At 48.1% G+C, this 21,104-nt stretch overlaps 1 protein-coding gene across 5 annotated transcripts in view; it reads left to right on the plus strand.

Annotated features, from left to right (window-relative positions):
- TOX2 (TOX high mobility group box family member 2) overlaps window positions 1-21,104 on the plus strand; it is a 134,844-nt gene that overhangs the window by 86,823 nt on the left and 26,917 nt on the right. The gene's annotated exons all lie outside the window — the stretch shown is intronic.

A 21,104-nucleotide genomic window follows, 5' to 3' on the forward strand; every position in this document is an offset into this window, starting at 1 on the left:
TTCTCAACACCCCCAGCCCTACAACCCCCAGCCCTAGGTAACCACTGATCTACTTTCTATTTCTAGATATCTGCCTATTCTGGACATTTTATATAAATAGAATCATAATAGTTTTAAAATAATTGTATTTTGGGGGCGCCTGGGTGGCTCGGTTAAGCATCTGACTTCGGCTCAGGTCATGATCTCACAGTTTGTGGGTTCGAGCCCCGCATCTGCCTCTGTGCTGTCAGTTGAGAGCCTGGAGCCTGCTTCAGATTCTGTGTCTCCCTCTCTCTCTCTGCCCCTTTCCCGCTCACGCTCTGTCTCTCTCTGTCTCTCAAAAAACGAATAAATGTTAACAAAAATTTAAAAAAAAATTGTATTTTGTATCTTGTTTAAACTACCAGGGAGGAGGGTGGTTCCTGAGTTAAAGTTTTCAGGATAAGTAGAAATGCGGCAGGCAGACTAGGGCAGGAAAGTACTTTCCAGGTTGGGAGAACAGCATGTACAAAAGTAACAGGCGGGAGGGCTCGCGTCATGCTTGGAGACAGCATGTGGTTCATTTTCTTTATAGGTCTGGAGAGAAAGGACTTGGAGCAAGAGAAAAAGAGGAGGTGAAAGAGCTAGCAGGGCCTGGACCACAAGGGTCCTGAATCCCATGAAAAGGAAATGTATGATTTCTTAGCATAATGGCGGATTTGAACAATCAAGATCTATAGAAAACTAGCACAGCATTGCTTGTATAATAGAAAAAGACCCTTAAGGGAATTGTAGTACTTCTCCTGAGTAACTATGATTCCTGTTTAGTTTCTGCTTTTTCCTTCACAGTTAATATTATATACTAGTCACAAGTCTTAAGTTCATTTCTAAGTGACAGGGACCAATCTCAAACTAGCTTACGCAAAAAAGTCTGAAATATCCAGGGGCGGACACGGGGTTTCAGGCATGGCTGGATCCAGAAACCCCAGTAGTGTCATTAGGTCCCTATTCTATGCCCATTTACACGCAGCAGGCATGGTGGCTGCTGGTAACCAACATCTTCCCTGACATCTCTGGCAAGTGGCAGTCTGGGTCTTCTGGATGGAGGTGGGAGGGACCACGACGGAGCATGGCTGGACCAACCATTGTGTCCAGGAGGAACAATCTTTGATATTGTCAGCTTGGGTCACAAACTCACCAGTGGCAGAGGAGAAGGGACTTCATAGTTGATTTCCTATCAGAATCACTTGGTATTGGGTGGATCACTTTCATCTCTGCAGGGGATACTCAGAGGCCACAGCCACGTGTTTGGCCCAATTCTAGCTGATGCCCGGGACCTTTGGGCATGCAGTGTGTATTCTAACAATCTTGACTGTGTTTTATTTATTCCTTACTCTTATTATCACCAAATCTTCTTGCTTAAAAAAAAAAAAGCTGGTATCCTCTATGTATTGTTGTAAACTACATCACATTTTTTTCTTCTTTGAATCCAGGTGAGAAGTAAAAGGAGGGAGAGGCAGAGGGGAGAGGGAGGCAGCCAACTCAAGCTCCACATCTTGTAACGTTCAGGGTCTGACTCAAGTGCTCAGTGGAAATGGATCCTCCATTTTTTGAGGAATGCTTTTCTTTGGGGCCCATCAATAATGCAGGTCCTTGGTTTCCTCTTCTCTAAGAGACCTCAGGATTCCAGAGCCATATGCTTTTAATTCCACTTTTTTAGAATGCTGTGCCTTAGCTGCCTGCACGGCTAATTGCTCACAAGGCATCACTACTCCAGACCATCTCTTTTGGGGAATTATGGTAACACAAGCAAGGGCAGGGCCCGCAGACGCCTCTGGCATGTGCCCTGGGAAGGGCTGTGAATGCAGGGGTGAGTATGGCTGTAGTCCTGGGCGGCAGTGCTGCGGGCCTCTGGTGTGGTGGACAGGGGAGACAGTGGGTTAGTGGCTAGCGTGTGGGCTCCAGAGTCTCACAGACCTGCCTTAGATCCTGGCTCCACCTCCCGAGCTTCATTCCTTTATCTTGGAATCATAACAGTACCCACCTCAAGACTGCAGTGAAGTGTATCTGAGATAATGTGTGCAGTCTTAGCAAATGCCTGGCAGAGAGCAAGCGATCAGGGAATATTTATTATTAGTAGTAGTAGTAATAACAATGAATTCCCACCGGAACCAAATGGCAATGTTTTCCGTGAACCTCCCTTACCTAAAGGAACAGATTGCAGATACTCTCAGGTACTTTTGTAGGGCCACCTGATTACAGTAGCTCTGATAATTACAAAGAATGCTGTCTGTTAATCAAAAATGATCTTCTGATCCTTCCTCCTAGGATATGTTTTGGTTGGGCTCGGTCCAAATAGGCACTTTGAGTCATTTTCCATATTTCTTTAAAACTAGCTCATGTTAATGCTTCACAAATTCAGATAGCTTGAATTCTTTCATTAGTTTTCAAGGGTTTGCTGAGTTTTATATTCCCTTGTTATGTAATGAAAGATAAGCTAAACTTTCTTATCCAGGGGAGGGCTACTGGAGCAAATGGGAAACCGGGTAAGCACAGGTCCATCTGTCGGGACTGTCTGGTGAAGAGAGACAAGGCGCCCTTAGAGACAAGTTTTTAAAATTTGTCTGAGCTGTAGGACGCAGGTGTGTGTCTGTGTGCATATGGACGTGCACACTGAGGGTGGGGCTGGAATTTGCTTCACCACCTGCTAGGTGTCAAGCCTGGTGCAGAGGGCTTTACAAACTGCTCACACACTGCTCCCAAGAACCGAGTGCCACATTATAATAAGGAAACGGAGGCTTGGAGCAGGCAGGTGATTGTATTGGTTTCCTGTGGCTGCTCTAACAAATTGTCACAAACATGATGGCTTAAAACAACCAGAAAGTGATTCTCTCAGAGCTCTGGAGGCTACAGGTTGAAATCAGTGTCACTGGGCCAACCTCAAGGTGTCTGGAGGGGTGAGTTTCCTCCGGAAGCTCTGGGGAGATTCCATCCCGTGCTGCTTCTTGCTTCTGAAGGTTGCTGGCCATCCTTGGCTTGTGGCCACAACACTCGAACCTCTGGCCTGTCTTCACATGGCCTTCTCTTATGTCAGTATAGTCTCCTCTGCCTTTCTCATAAGGACACTTGTGATAGCATTTAGGAATAATCTAGGATAATCCCTCCATCTCAAGAGCTTTACCTTAATCACACCTGCAGATTTTTTCCCAAATACACCTTCCAGGGATTAGGACCTGACATTTTTAGGGAGCTGTTTTCAGCCTGTGGTATGGTGATCGACCATGCAGCAGCCTTTATTGAGAGCCTGCTAAGCACCAGGCATTGTCTGAGCCCTGGGTCTACAAGACGCCCTTTATGCACACACATATATAATGTATGTAAATATATGTAAATAATATATGTAATATATATGTATATTACATATGTATATGTATATTACATATTACATGTGTATACATGTGTATATATGTATATATGTAATATATATGTATATATGTAATAATATATGTAAATATATGTTTATATATGTAAATATATGTATAAACATATGTATAAACATATATGTAAATATATGTTTATTATTTATTTTGAGAGAGAGAGAGCATGAGTAGGGGAGGAGCAGAGAGAGAGAGAGAGAGAGAGAGAGAATCTCAAACAGGCTCCATGGTGGCAGCACAGAGCCCAACACAGGGCTCGAGCCCATGAACCGTGAGATCGTGACAGCAGAAACCAAGAGTCAGATGCTCAAGCGACAGAGCCACCCAGCCGCCCCTACAAGATGCCCTTGAGGAACTCCTGGAGCAGGCAGAGAGACAGGTGAAGACTCTGTTTCTGCTATGTGTGCCCAGAAGAGGCACCTTTAGGAAGTGATGAGCTGACACATAGCAGCTTCTACAAACACTGTATGAATAAATGAATGAATGAATGAATGAATGAATGTCACACAGTTGTTGAGAAACAAACCCAGAATTCCAGCCCAGCTCTGTCTGCTCCCATACACCTCTCAGTTTCACCAGGTGCCTGAGAGATGGAGCAGCTGGGCTGCAGGGCCGCAGGCGGCACAGGTGTTCCGATGGGCAGGAGGTCACAGATGCTATTTGGACAGGTTGAGATGCATCAAGGATGTTGTTCCTGGAGATGTGGTTGAGGCCAGAGCGTTTGACAGCCATCTCGTTTATGCCCAGCCCTTTCGGCTCTGGTCCAGAGGCCGCCGATTCCTTCTGGTCCCCCACCCTGGCCTGGTGGCCTCCTGATGTGCGTGGCCGCCGGCTTTTCTGCTTTTAAGGTATGGCTACTGGCAGGAATCCTGTGCAGTATTGGAATTGGGCCCCTTTTACAAAATTAAATATGCTTAAAGCTTCTCCCTCGACTTCAGCGTCTTAACTGATTAAACATTCATTTCCAAGACAAAAAGAGTCAATTTAGTATGAAAGATACATTTTGCTGGTTTAATTTAAAGCACTGCACCTCCATCTGACCCCTATTTTCATAACTCAATAATTTTATCCTGTGTTGATTGTCTCATTTTGAGAGAGATATTGTATGTATAAATCAGTTTCTAAAATACCCAAAGAAACTGGAAGAGTGGAATTTATTAAGCGGCCTCTGTTAAGTCTGAAATAATTTATTTTGGAGTCGTCCTTGGGAAACGTTCAAGCTTACGGTCCTGGCACACCCAGGAGAGGAATTCTCCTGGGAAGGGCCAATGCTGGATGCTGCCAGACAAGTCCCGGGGAACCTGCACCTTCTGTGAGACCAGAGAGAGTTGTGGGAGAGTCTTGAGTGGGTGGAGATGGGTGTGATGGAAAATGAGTTCTGGCAAAGTTGTCCCCGCCCCAGCCATGGGTTCTGGTGGTTTGGGAAATGTGGGGTTTCCCTAAGCCGAGCCCTGGGAGTCACTGGAACTGAGTGGTCCAGTCTTAGTCCTCAGCACAGGCGTGGCATACAAGTGTCATTCAAGCGTTCTCTTCCAGAGTTGACTGTTGTTTACTGTTTCTGGGGCCTTTGACAATTGCTGTCTCTCCCAACCTCAGTTTTCCCATCTATTGAATGGGGATTGAGATTCCAGCTCTGGTGAACTCACCAACGGGAAAATGGGAATAATTGCTCTGTCCGCTAGGACACATTGAACAAGTATATGGGTTTGAGGTTGGATAGACCCTCCACTACCACCACCACACATGTCACTGGCCCAGGAGCCTCAGATCTTACCAACTTGGATTAAAATCCTGGGTGCTAGACTGGTAGTTTTAGATACTTTGTGTTCTATGTCCCTGTCCCAAAGCATCTTGGTAGGACTGGTCCTTCTCCCACACAGAGTGGGCTAGGGGCCATGGTTCAGGGACCCCATGCCAAGTGAAAGGTCTTTCCAGACTAGTATCCTGGGGTAGGCTGCTGGGGAGGGAGCTGGGCATTCTTAGTTTCCACTTCTCCCCCTTGTTTAGAGGTGGTTCCCATGAGAGAGCCTGCAGCTCTGGGTTAGGGCCTGGGGACTGGGGCAAAGTCTGTATTGACTCTGGGAGGTCCTTGATATATGTCCTAACACCTACACCCTTCTCTTCCTGTTCTCTGCTCTTCCCCTCCAATCTCCTCTCTCTCTCTCCTCCCTTCCCTGCCTTATTCCTCCTCCCCCAGGAGATTTGGTCTACCTCTATTTGATTCTCACAAGTTGAGATGCAGGGGATTCCCCTCCTCAGTCTGAGAAAAAAGGACCAAAGACACCGCCCCCCACCCTTGTCTGGATTACTGAGCCACAGTGGGCAGTAAAGACCACCAATCAGACTATTCATTTTGTTGCCCTTAATGCATTTAATTTATTTTTTTGTTTGTTTTGGTTTATGATTGTAGCAGTTTTTGCTGTGTAACAAGCTTGAAGCAAACAATGAATTTTTACTATTTCTTGTGATTCTGTGGGTCGATAGGTCTTTTATCTGGATTAGCTTGTCTGATTCCTGGGGCCAGGGTACACCTTGGCTGGGACGGCCTGGTCTAGGGCGGCCTTGTTCACATCCTGGCGGTTGGCCTGATACTGGCTGGGGCCAGTGGTCTCTCATCCCATAGTGGCCGGGCCTGTTTACATGGCAATGGCCACAGGGTTCCCAACAACATCAAGGAAGGACAGGCCCCAAGTGCAACTACATTTCTTTTTTTTTTCTTTTTTAATGTTTATTTATTTTTGAGAGAGAGACATACAGAGTGTGAGTAGGGGAGGGGCAGAGAGAGAGGGAGACACGGAATCCAAAGCAGGCTCCAGGCTCTGAGCTGTCAGCACAGAACCCGATGCAGGGCTCGAACTCACGTAGCTCAAGATCATGACCTGAGCCAAAGTCGGACTCTTAACCAACTGAGCCACCCAGGTGCCCTGAATCACTTTTCAAACCTCTGCTTGCATCACATTTGCTGATGTCCCACTGGCCACAGCAAGGCATATGGCCATGCCTAGATTCCAGGAGTGAAGAAATCAGCCCCTCTTCTTGAAGGGAGAAATATCAGTGTCACACTGCAGAAAGGTGTGGATGCAGGAAGGGCAGGAATTTGTGGCTGTTTTTGAAATCTGTCGTGATAGTGTTTTGTTTGGCTTATGTGCTTTTGTTTTCTTGACGTTTAGTATCACCTACTAGTTAGGAGCATGGGCTCTGGAGTTAAGTTGACCCAAGTTCAAAGCCCAGCTTCACTATTTGTTACCTTTTACCCTGAAACTCAGACCAAGAGGTTAATCCTCTATGAGGCTCAGTTTCCTCATCTGTAAAATGGAGGGAATGTTACTTGCCTTGTAGGAACTTGTGAAGATTTAATGATCAGATGTAGGAAAAGTGCTCAGCTCAGTGCCTGGCACACATTGGGCATTCATAATAAATGTGAGCTACTCTATTAATTTTGCTGGTGGAGTTTGGGTGGCTTCAGCCTCGTCTCTGTCCAGCCTGAACTGTTAGGGGGTCGGCTTTGTTGGGGCAGTAAGTAGTCAGGCTGGCTCACCTGCAGGGGCCCGGGCCCAGGGTTGGGTGTTGGGAAAGGCAGGTCAGAAGCTCAAGTGGAGTGGGTAGGGAGAGGGCCCCAGCTCAAGAGCGGGCTGGAGGAAAGCATGTTACGTCCACTGGGACCTCAGTTGGGGCTCAGAGCTTAAAAGCAACTGCAAATTGACAGTCCCACTACCTGCCAAGAAGGCAGGGCCCCTAGCCTGAATGGCTCAGTCAGCTGGGTGTCTAACTCTTGATTTTGGCTCAGGTCATGATCCCAGGGTCATGGGATCAAAGCCCTGCGACCAGCTCCATACTGAGCATGGAGCCTGCTTTGGATTCTCTCTCTCCCTCTTCCCCTCTCCCTCACTCACACTCTATCTCTAAAAGAAATAAAAATAAAGACAGAAAAAAGAAGGCGAGGACCCTAAACCCAACTTTTCTGGGATGCTTGACGGGGAGCAGGATCCATCTCAGTAAAAACAAGGGGCTCACGGGGATACCCCAGCTTGGGTTTTTCCTGGGTGCCATGTTTTTGTCTAATTCCCCTCGGGGGGTGGGAATGGGGGTGCTGGTCTCTGAAATGGGCCTCTGAGGATCCATAAGTGGGGGTAACCAGACGCCCAGAGGTTTCTTTATATTCAGCAGAGTGTGGATGAGACTCCCGCCCCCTGTTTTTCAGAGGCAGTAAGCAAAAGAAATATGTCTTTTTACATTTTATAAAACTCAGAAAAATGGCTTTAAACAGCTTTTGCTCTCCTGCTATAATTATTTATTTTCAAACACTCCTGCAGGGGACTGCTCCGTTTTCTTATCCTGCACTCCTTTTTCTCATAAATGAACCATCACTTCAATAAATCATTATGAAAACAGAGACTAACACCAGCTCTGAAAGGTTGAAAGATTTATGTAACACATTTATGTTTCCCATTTTCTCATTCTGGTACTCGGCTGCAAAAGCTAAGCTAATAAAAGCTGCTATTAATATTTCTTGTTGCCTAGCAACCCCAGAGCGGGAGTAATAGCTTCAGCTAGAAAAATAGATGACCGATAAGGAAAAATTCAATTCTTTTATTATCTCAGGGGGAAATGGCCTTTTACTGGAACATTATGATGTACGAGTGTGAAGTTGAACACAAAAGATTTTTTTGTGTGTTTGTTTTTCTATTTTTAATGAACATTATTTTACCTCCACTAACTCTTTTAGGGCACTTTTGTTTTCCTTTTGCTCTCTCCCCCCGCCCACCCCATCCCTCATGCTTAATTTAGCAGCTATAGTAGTTAAGAACCTGTCAGCGTTTTTTAGTTTAAAAATGGTTTTTGCAAAGGTTTATAACTCGGTCATAAAAATTCACTCCCTGTGAAAACTCAGGCCAGTGATAAGCCAACACACAGGCTAGTTCTCTGCGAGCAGACTCCCGTTGGTTGAGAGATAAGACTTGTGGTTTTCACTAAAAGAAAGGTCGGAAAAGAACAGAATGTGTTCTTTTCTGTGTCCCAGTTTCCTTTGGAACCTGGGGGTGCTGTCTCTTCTGAAAACTGTTTGCTCTAAAGTTTGAGATGTGTTCAAAGGGGAAAAGGTGGGGGCTTAAGCATTTATTGAATACCTGCTGTGTATAGATTGGTCCCATTGCTTCCTCCCAGCAACCCGTTATTACCCCTATTTTTCAGCTGCAGAAACTGAGACGTAGAGAGGCCAAGCAACTAGCCCAAGGTAGCATGATGCCATGATGTCTCACATGTCCATTCATTAGCATTGGGTTTCTCAACCTAGCACCACTGACACCTGGGGCAGGAAGGCTCTCTGTGGTGGGGGCTGCCCTGTGCCTTGTAGGACGTCCAGCAGTGTCCCTGGCCTCCACCCACTATTCCTGGCCTCTGGGAGCTCTCTGTCAGTCAAAATCACAATAAAAAATGCCTCCAGTGGGTGCCAAATGTCCCCCGGGGCATAAAATCAACCCTTGTTGAGGACCACTGCATGCTGTTTCTTCTGTTTGGAAGGCTCTTCCCCCCTGTCAACCTGCTCAACTCCTTTTCCTGTGTTAGGACCCAGCTCAGAAGTCATCTTCTCTCTGAGGCTGTCTGGACCCTCTGGGCTGGGAGTAGGGCGAGGAGAGTGGGGCATTTGCCTCCATCTAAAAATTTAAGAGAGGGCCAAAAAACTCAGTGATCAAGATAAACAGTATCTTACTGCAGTATTTTTTTTAATCAAAATTACCACAAAAAACTATGATGAGCAGTATATGAAAAGTTTGAATAAAGGTGAGATCAGTCTGAGTTCATGGATACAGGCAGCTGTCTGTGCTACCAGCCTGGGACGGCCTGAAGGCTGGGTCTGTGCTTAGGCCTTCCTCTGGCACCGGCATCTGGCAAAGGGCCTACCTTAGCGGATAACCCTCAACATCTGTTAATTGACTGAATGAATGGGAGAAGAGAGATGGCTTGTCCAAGGTCATGGAGTGAGAAGAAAGGGGGAGCGAGAACTTGAACCTGCGCCTCTGGCTCCAAACTCAGTGCTCTCTGCACCCTTCTGGCTGTGTACAGGTGAATGGGGGTTGCCTGCAGAGCTGTTGGTACCTAAGCCACGGAGGACTCAAAGATGCCCTGGGGGGCTCATAACGTGGAGGAGGGGCCAGGTAACAGCAGCCATGATTTTAGGTTGGTGTCCACCTGGCTCTCTCTACAGCTCACTTTAGGCTTATAACCCGCTTCCCAGGCAGCAGCTGGCAGCTTTCTGAGGCAGAGCATCTCCAAGAACAGAACCCTGGTGGCCAGCCCCTCAGAGCACTGTTGTCCACGTTCACTGTGGTCACAGATTCCTTATCTTGGCCTTTGGAGAGCGAGGACCACATCTTGTTGGACCCCATATCCTCTTGGCAAACTTTTCCTAAACGAGTGGCTGAATTACCTCTAACTGTAGTCTGCTAACATTTATTTAGCACTTATATGTGCCTGGCACCCACTTAAGCCCTTTATATTTGTCATCTCATTTGGTCCTTCACCCCAAGAAGGAGGTATTCTTATTGTTGCTCCTTTACAGATGAAAAAGCAGAGGCTTAGAGAGACAAATCACTTGGCCACACAACTATCAATGGTGGCCCCAAGATTTGAACCCTGGCAGGCTGACTCCTGGGTATTGTAGTATCTAACCTGAATACCCTTCGGATGAGTGAGTGAATGAAGAATGAGCAAGGGAGTGAGCCAGTCAGGACTGAGACCAACTTCATCTATTCGACTCTGAGTCAGGCCATTCATGTTCATAAGTAAGCACAGCATGAAGCATGAAATGCTAGCTTGGGACAAGGAACACATGAATCCCGAGGAGTTCAGAGGAGAGTAGTAGCAGAGAAGGCTTCCTGGAAGAGGTGGCCTTGGAGGTGGGCCTCAGGGGCCGGAGAAAAGCAGCAGAAGCCTGAGAAAAGGAAATTTCACACCTGTCCAAACTTCCTTGTTCAGACCCCGTCACCACCGTTTCTGCTGGGATTCGCAAAACAGTTTGTGATGTCTTATGATTGCCCAGGTAGCCTCTGGTGCCCACCCTCTCCACCCCCTGCCGGGCTCCTAATTGGAGCCATGACCCTCTGGCTGCAAACAGTGCAAGGGCCAGACATTTAACTTCCATTCTGGGCAAGATGCCAAGCTTGGCAGACTACCTCTCCCCCTGAGACCTGCTCCAAGTCATGAGGGAGAGTTCAGGGAAAGTCCCAGCAGCATCCGTCAGCCGCAGCTGCAGCATTACCCGGCATAATGGCCCTTTCCTCCGAGTGCATATTCAGTACCATGTTTGGGAAAATGAGCTTTTAATGTACCGTCGGCATTGCTCAGAAGCCATCTCCGGCTCCGCAGAGTGTCTGGAGCACATAAAACTTGAGATCTATTGGAGTCATTTTCCCCCTGCTCCGGCTGGATAATAAAAAGTCAGTCTCCGCTCTTTCTCTCGTCTTGTGGCTTTGTCCATTTAGAACTCAGAGTCTTTAGAAAAGGCAGCAAGACAAATAAAACTCATCTAAATATTAAGGCTCCAGAGGAGAGCGTCGGTGCACTATTGAAGCCGAGGGGCCAAGAGCACCTCGAGGAGTGTCCGTGGGAGATTTCCGCTCACCGGTGGGGATGGGCTGTGGCCGCGGCTGCGGTGCTGCCTCCTGGTGTCCAAGCAATAGTGCATCATGGGAGCCTGGAGTCCCAAGGTCCCTGTTCTGCCCTGCTGGGTGGTCTGGGGGCATTATTCTCCCTCTCTGAGCCTCAAGTAGGGTGGAGCTGATGCTATTTACCCACCAGGGTGGTGGTTAGGGTCAAATGTGCTAATAAAATGCTTCTGGTGCTTAGCTTTATGTGTGGGTTGCAGCAGTGTCTCATATGGGTTTGTGGACTGACTGACTGAATGAATGAATGAACAGCAAATGCTGCCTGTGTAAACGGTGTCACAAACTGTAGGGCGTTGCCTACGTCATAGGTGGCGAGCAAGCCAGATGGGGTCCCAATAGCTTATTCCGTCTCACAGTAAAATCCACCTTGTCTCATCTAACCTTGGCGGGAGATGGAATTATCCTCATTTTACAGATGTGTACCTGAGACTCTGAAGGCAAGTGGCTTGTCTGAAGACACACAGCCAGGAAGTGGAGGAGGCATGATGGGAACCTTGTTCTCTTGACCCCAAGTATCTTGTGCCCTCAACATTGTACAGAAGCATTCCTGACCCCAGCCCCCAGCCCCCGCCCTGCACCTCTGAACTGGGGGCAGGACCCTCACCCCTGTCAGTCCAGCCAGTGAGGGGCGGTCAGAGCTGTCACCTGAGACAGAGCTAGTAGGAGGGACAAAAATGGCCCCCGGGGCTCTTTCTCCAAACTCTTGGTAGCAAGGTCAAAGGAAAGGAACTTTGGGGTGAGTAGTTGGAGCCTGTCATTGGGCTGAGCCTGTCACATGGAGCCATGGGCCTGGGATGCTGGAGCCTTGAGGAGTCTCTCCCGAATAAGCCATTGTGAGTTTTCCCTGTCACCCCAGAAACTGACGAGAGACCTGGGGTGAGGAAACCCGGGTTCCCGTCCTACCTCTGCCACCACTAATGGATTACGTAAGGCCAGCCACTTTCCTCCCGGCCTCACATTCTTCATATGTTGAGTGGGCAAACCCCACATTGCCACAGGGAGTCGAGGAGAGAGGATGTAGGTATAGAGAGCATCTCTGAAATGTGTCCTGCATGGGCCCTGCAAGGGGTTGTTGTCACTGGAGTTGCAGGTCAGAGCCACAGGTCAAGGAGCCTAGGGGCTTGGGAGAGAGTGCTCTGGGGTCAGACATCTGCACGTGTAACCAGTTGTGTGACCTCAGCCAGGCCACTTGACCTGTCTGGGCCACAGTTTCCTGACGGGGTTGTTGTGAGGAGTGAATGGTAGGTGCTGTCCAGATCCGCATTAGAGGGAGGTCCGCCTGGTCCCACAGGGAACTCTCAAGCGTGAATCAGACCACAGAGTTGCCAGCATTGGTGCCCTTGGGTGAGGTGTGAGTCAGTCATTGGTCACAGGCTAGGATGGGGGTGGGACTTGTGCAGAGCTTCCTAGGCAAGACGACTCCTGCTGATCAAGGACAGTTCTGAGAGAAGACGGCAACTGCGAACCTTTGGCAGCCGGCACACCCAGGAATCCATCTGGTGGGGGCTCGGGCAGCATCTGTGTCTAAAATGAGTTCCTGGTAGGATCAACATCACCTGGGAATGTGTTACAGGTGCAGACTCTCAGGCCCCACCCTAGACCCTCAACCTGTGTTTCACCAGCCCTCCGGGGGATTCTGATCCTGCTGAGCACCACTGGATTGCCACCATCCTCAGCGGGGGCCCAGGTTCTGCATGTTTTTAGGGTACACAGAACCGTCACTCATATGTCAGTTTGCCTTGAGGATTTTATCACACTGGTGACAGTTGCAAACCTTATCCCCCAGAGAAACCAGAGAATCCACACCTCTGCCAGTGGCTCCAGACTCTTCTCATCACCTTATGCCTCCCATTGGCACAGGCCTTGAAACAGACCCTTGGGCATGAGGACCATCCCCAGCTTAGGATCTGAAGGCCAGCTCTCCTTAGATTGTAGACTGTCTTATCCTTTTGAGGTTAATGGGTAATTGTGCACCAGGAGTGGCCCAGAATTAGAAACAAAAGGCAGTAGGGAAAAGAAGGGAAACTTAGGGCAGGGGAGGTCACCGGGACCTCTGTATGACCGGGAGGGAGGGTTCTGCCAGCTGCTTATGGGGGACTGTGCCTGTGTACCAGGTGTGGGGCAATCAGTGGAACCTGTTCTTGGAGACCATGAAAGGATGGAGTGTGGGCAGTCAGACAAACAGACTCAAGCTAGACACCTGCAGCACTGGCAGCAGCTGGACAAGAAGAATGGGGCTTTGACCAAAGGTGACAGCAAAGTGTAGGGCCCCCACCAGACATCCAGGGCCCAGTGGGTCAGCCAAAATGGTCACTCCCCCATCCCGCAGGACTCTTCCTCTCCCTTGGGAACCCCAGTCCTTGGGCCCCTATGCCTTTGCACATAAGACCCCTCCTCCTTGTTCCCTTTCACCTGCCTTGTGAACTTGACATATTCTTACTTGCTGTGTGCCTGCTAAGGAGAAGCAGAATTCCAGCCAGCAAATTGGCTGTACCCTTCTCTGCATGTCCTAACCATTGTGACTTTGGTCATACTAAATTGGAACTGTATCTTCCCATAACCCTAAAAGGAGTAGGGAACAGGCTCACTGTGTCCCCAGCATATGGTGGAAGCCTGCCACCCAAGAAGGTGTTCACGGTGCAGGTGACCAGTGGCCAGTCAATGATATTGGAGACAAAACTATCTTCTGGGAATAGGGGCTTAGCCTCTGCTGTGGCCCCTTGACCTAGACACTCACATCATGTCTCTGTGCCCACTGCCATGCTGGAAGGGGATCAGCACTTTGCCAGAATTGATATCACTGGCTTTAGACCTCAAGGGAAATGGATTTAAACCTGAGTTCTTCCAGCTGCTTGCTGTGTTGAGCAAGCTACCCACCCCCTCTGAACTTTAGTTTTCTAATATGTAAAGTGGATATGTTAATAATTCTTACTGTATGGAGCTGTTTTGATAATTAAATGCTATAATGCTTATAAAATGCTCAGCATGGTAGCCATAACAATGATATTAGTCTCTAAGCACTTTGTGATGAGCTGCCTCTGTTTTTCTTCCCCGCCAACCCACACGGAGAACTCTGTATCCTTTCTGGAACCCAAGAAATCCACCTGCCCAAGTATTGGTGGACAAAGTCGGCTTCCTGGGGGTGTTACGGGGGGGGGGGGGCACCCACCACAGACAGCTGCACATGTCTATGCTGCCAAGTCCCCTTTTTGGCCACACTGACACTGTGATGACCTCTCTCTCTTATCCCTGCCCACATGGCAAGTTCAGTGTCAGGCTCCCCTCTGTTCTGTCTCCCGCTGTGTTCCCCTTAGCCTCTGCATCTCTCCCAAGGTCTACAGATCCTCTGAGGTCAGCTGAATGAAGGCTCCTCCATTACTAGCACCTGACTTCCTTAGAAGTTAGTTTAGGGCCCCTTTCATTTGAAATGAGCATCTTTGGGGACACCCTCTACCCTGAGCAGGTCATGGTGTGTTTCTCAATACAAGTTAAGTACAGTTTTCTCTCAAAGAGAGATTCTGGTTGCATTTGTTTGAATCCACCAAGAAGCAGCACTAGACAGGATTAGGCAGGTAAGAGATTTATTGAGAGGGAGAAAGAGATGGTGGGAGGTGGGGGGAATTTCAGACCACAATGCAGGCCTGATGCCTGAAGAAAGAGGAGAGGAAGGAGGAGGCTTCAGTATAAAGAGTATTGGACAGTGTGCAGTTCCCAGAAAGGTTTGGCCAGGCCAGTGGGGGGGTCCCCAAACCAAAGTCGCTCACTGGAGGAGCTTCTTGTCTCACCAGAGGGTCCTGCCTTGGTATCCCCAGTGTGCTTAGTCATTGACTGGGGGTGGCCCTGGTGAGAGCACGTTCGTGGAGCCAGAGGAGCAGTGGCTGGGGCTCTCAGCACTGCGATTCCCAAAGCAGAAGGGCTGACCAGTGCATTTCCATGGCCCGCCACAGTCCACCCCTTGTGCCACACAGATCTGATCCATGGTTCCCTGGGCCCCTTTTCCCGAAGGACACTTAGTGGAACAAATGACAGTTTCCCTCTCCCTCAGCTATCACCTTGATGGAGCTGGTGGCTTATGTGTCTTACGGGCTCTGGAAAAGTCCGAGTCTTTGGCACTTGTTCAAGTTTGCCACACCTGTCCCCTTCACAGTTACAATGGGAAAGGGGGTGGCAGGACGCATCCAGGTGGGTCCCCTGGGTTACATGTGTATTACACTCTCTGCCCCCACTGGGTCACAGCCACCCTTGTTCCTCCTGCCCATCAGGACTGATTCCCCTGCCCTTATGGTGAGCCCTCTTCTCACCTGCCAGTCCTTAGACATAAGAAGCCCAAAGGCTTCTATGACAGCAGATATAGCTGCTGTGTCCTCTGGCAAGAACACGCCCCATTGGGAGACCAGGTCCTCCAACCCAGCAGAACCCAGAACTGCAGTCAGGAAGCACAAGCTGCCCCGGTGAGTCTCTTGGAGTGATAATGAGTAGGGCCACTTCTGCTTCTTCCCCTTGGTTCCTGAACCCATGTATTCTTCATGGAACCATATGGAGGTCCCAGATCTGATGCACATACCACATCAAGAAAGACAGGACCCCATCCCTTCAGTGTTTTCAGGCTAGCACTTTGCACCTTTAGAAGGCTATTCCAGAATTCTGTGAGGCATTCTGTGATCCAGCTTCGGGCTGGTGGGACATGTGATATGGCCAGTAGACCCCCCCATGACGGGGGTCCATTCCCACACATGTCACTGTGAAGTGGACCCCCTGGTTGTATAGTACGCCATGCGGGATTCCATGCCTGTGGGCCTGTCTTTCTGTCAGTCTTCAGAGAGCAGTGCTGGCTGGAGTTCTGCCGATAGAGGCAAACCATGCCCAGAATATCTATCCTTGAGAGGACTAACTGCTGGCTCTTGCATGATAGAGGGGGCCCAGAGTGGTAAACTTTGCATCCAAGGGCTGGTCATTCTCCTCAAGGAGTGGTGCCATGTTGGGTCTCAGCATTGGTCTCTATTGTTGACCGGGTGGATATTCAGAGGCAGCAGCAGCTAAATTGACCCTGAAGGGGGAGTTCATGTCATTGGGCTCATAAACAGCCTCCATCTTTGCCACGTGGGCTATTAGATTGATGTGCTCGGTGCCATTGGGGGGTGGTTGATAATAATGGCTGGCTAGTGGCAATGGGCTGAGCCATTTCATCCACTTGATTATTCAGTGCTTCTTCTATGATGAATGCCTTCTGGTTGGCAAAACGTGATTCAAAGATCACACTTCGTGCTCACTCTTGTATCTCCATCCATATACCTCTCCCCGAGACCAGCTTGCCTCCAAGGTCACATTTCTCTTCCTTCTAGACCCCTGACCAGACAGCCAGGCCCTTAGCTGCTGCTATGAATCTGTATATAATCCATCCCCATTATTGGCAGATTTCTCCATTTGCCACTTCATCTACTAGCTCAAAATTTTTTATAACCCCAAAATCAATATTCACGGGGTGTTCGTAGTCATCTGTGGACATGCACAAAACAGCAAAAAATTCATGTCATCCCCATGTGCACATTCCCAGCTGAGGTCGAACAAGGCAACGGATGCTCTGCCTTCTAGTCTCAGCCCTCATACTCTACACAAGAATCTGTTCTGCAGTCTGTGCGGTGCCACATTTTTTGCATTTTGTGGCTTATTTCACTGTTTAAAGTGGTCCCCAAGCACAGTGCTGAAGTGCTGTCTGGTGCTTCTCAACTCAAGATAGGCCTCACGGAGAAAATAGGTGTGTTCAGGTATGACTTATGGTGCCTTGAATTCCTAATGAGTCAACAATATCAAATACGGTGTTTTAAAACGGGAACACGCATAAGGTTATATATGGGTCAGCAGATGAAAACAGTGTGACCAGAGGCTTGCAGGAACCTATCCCTGTCTTTCCTCTAGAAAGACAATTGTTCAACATTCGCTAATTCAGAAACTAACTACCGTGAATAATGAGAATCGACTTAGTGTCACGGTGGGGGGCTCCTCCTTCCACACAAAGTAGGTGATAGGATTCAGGGCTCACAGCCCCAGCTGTGGGGAACATCTTTCGGCTCTGTTCTCTTTCAAGGCCCACTGTGTACATTGCTCAAATGGGGTTCCCCGCCCACTTTTTGGCTGGTACCCATGTGGGTATACTGACCCATGTGTAAATTGTCCTTGGGCCTTTTCTTCTTGTTTCAGCTGGTTGTACAAGACCGCTCCATGTATCAAATGCCTGTTAAGTATGAATTGAGATGATCATGTGGTTTTTCTTCCTTAGTATACTGGGGTGATGCATTTTATTCATAGATTCCCCAGTATTAATATATTCTACTTGGTTGTGATATTCATGTATACATATATATTTAAACATACATACACAGGGGCGCCTGGGTGGCTCAGTCGGTTAAGCATCCGACTTCGGCTCAGGTCATGATCTCGCGGTCCATGAGTTCGAGCCCCGCGTCAGGCTCTGTGCTGACCGCTCGGAGCCTGGAGCCTGTTTCAGATTCTGTGTCTCCCTCTCTCTCTGACCCTCCCCCGTTCATGCTCTGTCTCTCTCTTGTCTCAAAAATAAATAAACGTTAAAAAAAAAATTAAAAAAAAAATAAACATACATACACATATATTTTTTTCATATGAGGCTAAATTTAAAGCACTATTATTTTACTTAAGGTTTTTATTTAACATTTTTTATAGTGAATAGATCTGTAGTTTTCTTTATACAAGATAGCTTTCTCATATTCCTGTATTGAAACACAGGTTATAACTATAATCTATATAACCATTATCAAGGCTATACCATCTTCTTAAAATGAATAGTTCATTACACTAAGATCTACACAGCTATTACCGCTGAATTACATTTAGTAGTAGTCTTATAATTTTTATAGTCTTTGTACCTGTAATTATGTCCCATTCATATTCCTAAAGTTGTATATTGTAGTTTTGCTCTTTTTTCATGTTCTTCTTTATGGGAGGTTCATCTGTGTCACTAGTTTATCCAATTTCACTCATTTTATTTAGAGAACCAACCATCAGAGTTACATTTCAATTCTGTTACTTATCTTTTTTCTTAACATATCCATTTCTCCCTTAAAAAATTTTTTTTAATGTTTACTGATTTTTGACAGAGAGACACAGTGTGAGTGGGGGAGGGGCAGAGAGAGAGGGAGACACAGAATCCAAAGCAGGCTCCAAGCTGTCAGTACAGAGCCAGACGCGGGGCTTGAACCCACAAACCATGAGATCATGACCTGAGCCAAAGTCAGACACTTAACCGACTGAGCTACCTGGACGCCCCTCCCCTTTTTTATCTATTATTTCCTTCTTCTTCCTTTCTTTAGATGTTTAAATTTGTCATTTTAGATTCTTTAGTTCATTTACTTTTGTTTATTGTGTAATGATAAAAAAGTTTATGGCTGTGCATTTTTTCTGAGTATGGCTTTGGCTGTATCCTATAAATTTTGAAGTGAGGCCTTCTTACATCCTCTACATCTTCCAAAAACAGAGCTGTGTTGATTTTTATAAAATGGCACATGTTCACTGTAAAAGAAAAATTAAACACAAATACAAAGAAGAAATAAAAGGTCATTAAACTGTACTATCCGCAAGTAACTATTATTAACCTAACTATTTGCTGGTTGGGTATCTTTTCAGTCATATCTTTGAACATCATATGAATATCATTTACATAAACAAGATATAGTATGGGGCCTTTTCCTGTACTTTTTAGCCTGTTCTGTTAGAGCTGTTGTGTGGCCTGACGATTTTCTGTAGGAGTAGCTAATGGATGTGTTTCCATGTCTGTAATTCTAGGTCGTGCCCGTATTTTTAGTGCCTGCATAACAGTCCGTTGTGTGGATGTTTCATTGTGAACGTAAACAATGTTCTGTTGGCATCTGGGCTTTTTCTGACATTTCTGTACTGTAACACTGTCTTGGGATGTGTTCCTCCTGCATCGTGGAAGTGTTTTTCTGAAGGTGTGGTCTCAGAGAGGGAGGAGAAGAGAGCTTTACCCCAGGCAGACTGCTTCGTCCTCTGAGCCTCAGTCTTATCTGTAAAAATGGGAGTCATCATGGTGCCTGCCTCACGGGAGAGATGTGGGAATAAATGAGGAGCCATTTGTGGCGACTTCAAAACTATATACAGGCTGTGGGGGCCCTAAAACTCATGCCAGAGTGAAGGGCACATAGTCCTGTGACCGGGTCCTGGAAGGGCAGGAACTCTGATCTTTAAGGGTGGAGCCAGCCTGGATTCTAAAACAGCCTGTGTCCCTGAACCGCTTTGGCAACAGTTGGCTGTTGCCTTTAAGAGGCTGGGCACCAAAGAATGCCAGGCTTCCTCTGTTCCTAACATTGAGTCACAGCCAGATGCCCCTACCCCCCTTTCCCAATTACTTTGTAGCAGCCGTGGCAGTGGGAATTGCACCAGAACTCTCAGTCCTGTCTGTGCCTTGGATGCACTGTTACCTGAGGACCAGTCCTTGCCCTCGCTGGGCCTCCCCTCCTTGGACCCTTCCAGCTTGACCACCTGCAGCTCTTCTGAGAAGGGGTATCAGAAGCTTTGCCTCCTGCCTCCAGCCCCTCCCAGGCATTTCAATCTTGGCTTAACCAGGGACTTTCAACAGGCAACGCGTTTCTCGAGAGTTCATAAAAACATGTAAACACGGATGAGGATACAAAATATTGAGCGGCAAGGCAGTAAAACACGCCAGTGTTTGTTGTGTTAATTGAATATTCATGAGCTGACTGTTTAAATTACAGTTCACAACTGTTGCAGGGCCTGATGAATAATTTAAACGAGGGTGGCCAAAGAGATTTCAACACCGCATTAGCAAACTGCTCAGGATCAGCTACAGAGAATTTATAATTAGCTTGGAATATCCTATAATAAATTCTTTGGAAAGATGGTTTTAATTAGCACATGTGCTAATTCAGAATGTAGAATGTTCAGTGTTCAGGAGGGGTGAGTAACCCTTCACTCTCCTTGTGCTTCCCTCTCCTGTGGGTCCCAGCCACCTGCCAGGAATCTCTGAGCCACGCAGAGCCTACCTCCTGAGTCACTCCCACCTCCACCGCCCCTGCCTCGGGCCTACTGCCCCATCCCAGCTCAGACCTCCCCTGTCATGGCCTGGGCTGGCTCAGCAGCCTCTGAGCTCTCCTCTGCCCCCTGCCTCTGTCTCTCCCCATCTGGTTCATTCATGAGCCGGTTCACTCCCACAGGGGCAGCTAGCGTAGCTTTCTGAAATGCAGATGTGATTCTTCTACTGCATTTAGAGTCCTCCCATTGAGGAAGCCCAGAAGGTGAAGTGGCTGGTCAGGGTCATTCAGGTCATTTAGGTTAAGGTCTTCTCACCCTGAGCACACCAGGACCATCTGACTTCAGCCAGTCTCCAGACTTGGAGAAACAGAGGAACAGCATAAGCAAAGGCAAAGAGGCAGATCTGCCACTGGGGAGCAGACAAGGCTTGAAGGAACAGGAGCCCCGGAAGGCAAAGGCGTGGAGTCTCTGGTGTTAGAGGGGGAGGGGCGGAAGCAGTTCCCACTCAGGGGCCGGGTGTCTACTGGGCTGGCCTGGAGCTTGGGAAGCACCCTGGCTCATTCCCTCCACATTTCCTTAGTACCTGCTGTGTGTCAGGCCTGGGGCTAGACGTCGGGGGAACCACCCTGAGCAAAGCAACCCGGTCCCCACCTTCATGGCTGGAGCACAGAGCCAGAATCATGCACACCGGCAGCGAAAGTATTATCCCAACCATGACAAGGCCAATGAAAAAACTAACAAGGTGCCGTGAGAGGCAGTCCACGGGGGGGCCCTGGTTTAGGTGAGAGAGCCAGTTGAAGCCCTCCTGGAGGTGGTGACATTTGAGCTAAATCCTGAAGAATGAGTAGGGGCTAGAGAGACAAACTGGGTTGCCAGGCACATGGCACTGGGCCAGCAGGGTGTCACAGCTGCCCTGGAGAGAGGTGCTGAGGATGGGGGAAGGGCAGAGTCCCTGGCAGTGGCCTGGGGTGGGGGTGGGGGCTGGACTGGTCATTCGAAAGGGGCA

Source organism: Panthera onca, chromosome A3, assembly GCF_046562875.1.
Source record: "Panthera onca isolate mPanOnc1 chromosome A3, mPanOnc1 haplotype 2, whole genome shotgun sequence".
NCBI classification, from domain to species: domain Eukaryota; kingdom Metazoa; phylum Chordata; class Mammalia; order Carnivora; family Felidae; genus Panthera; species Panthera onca.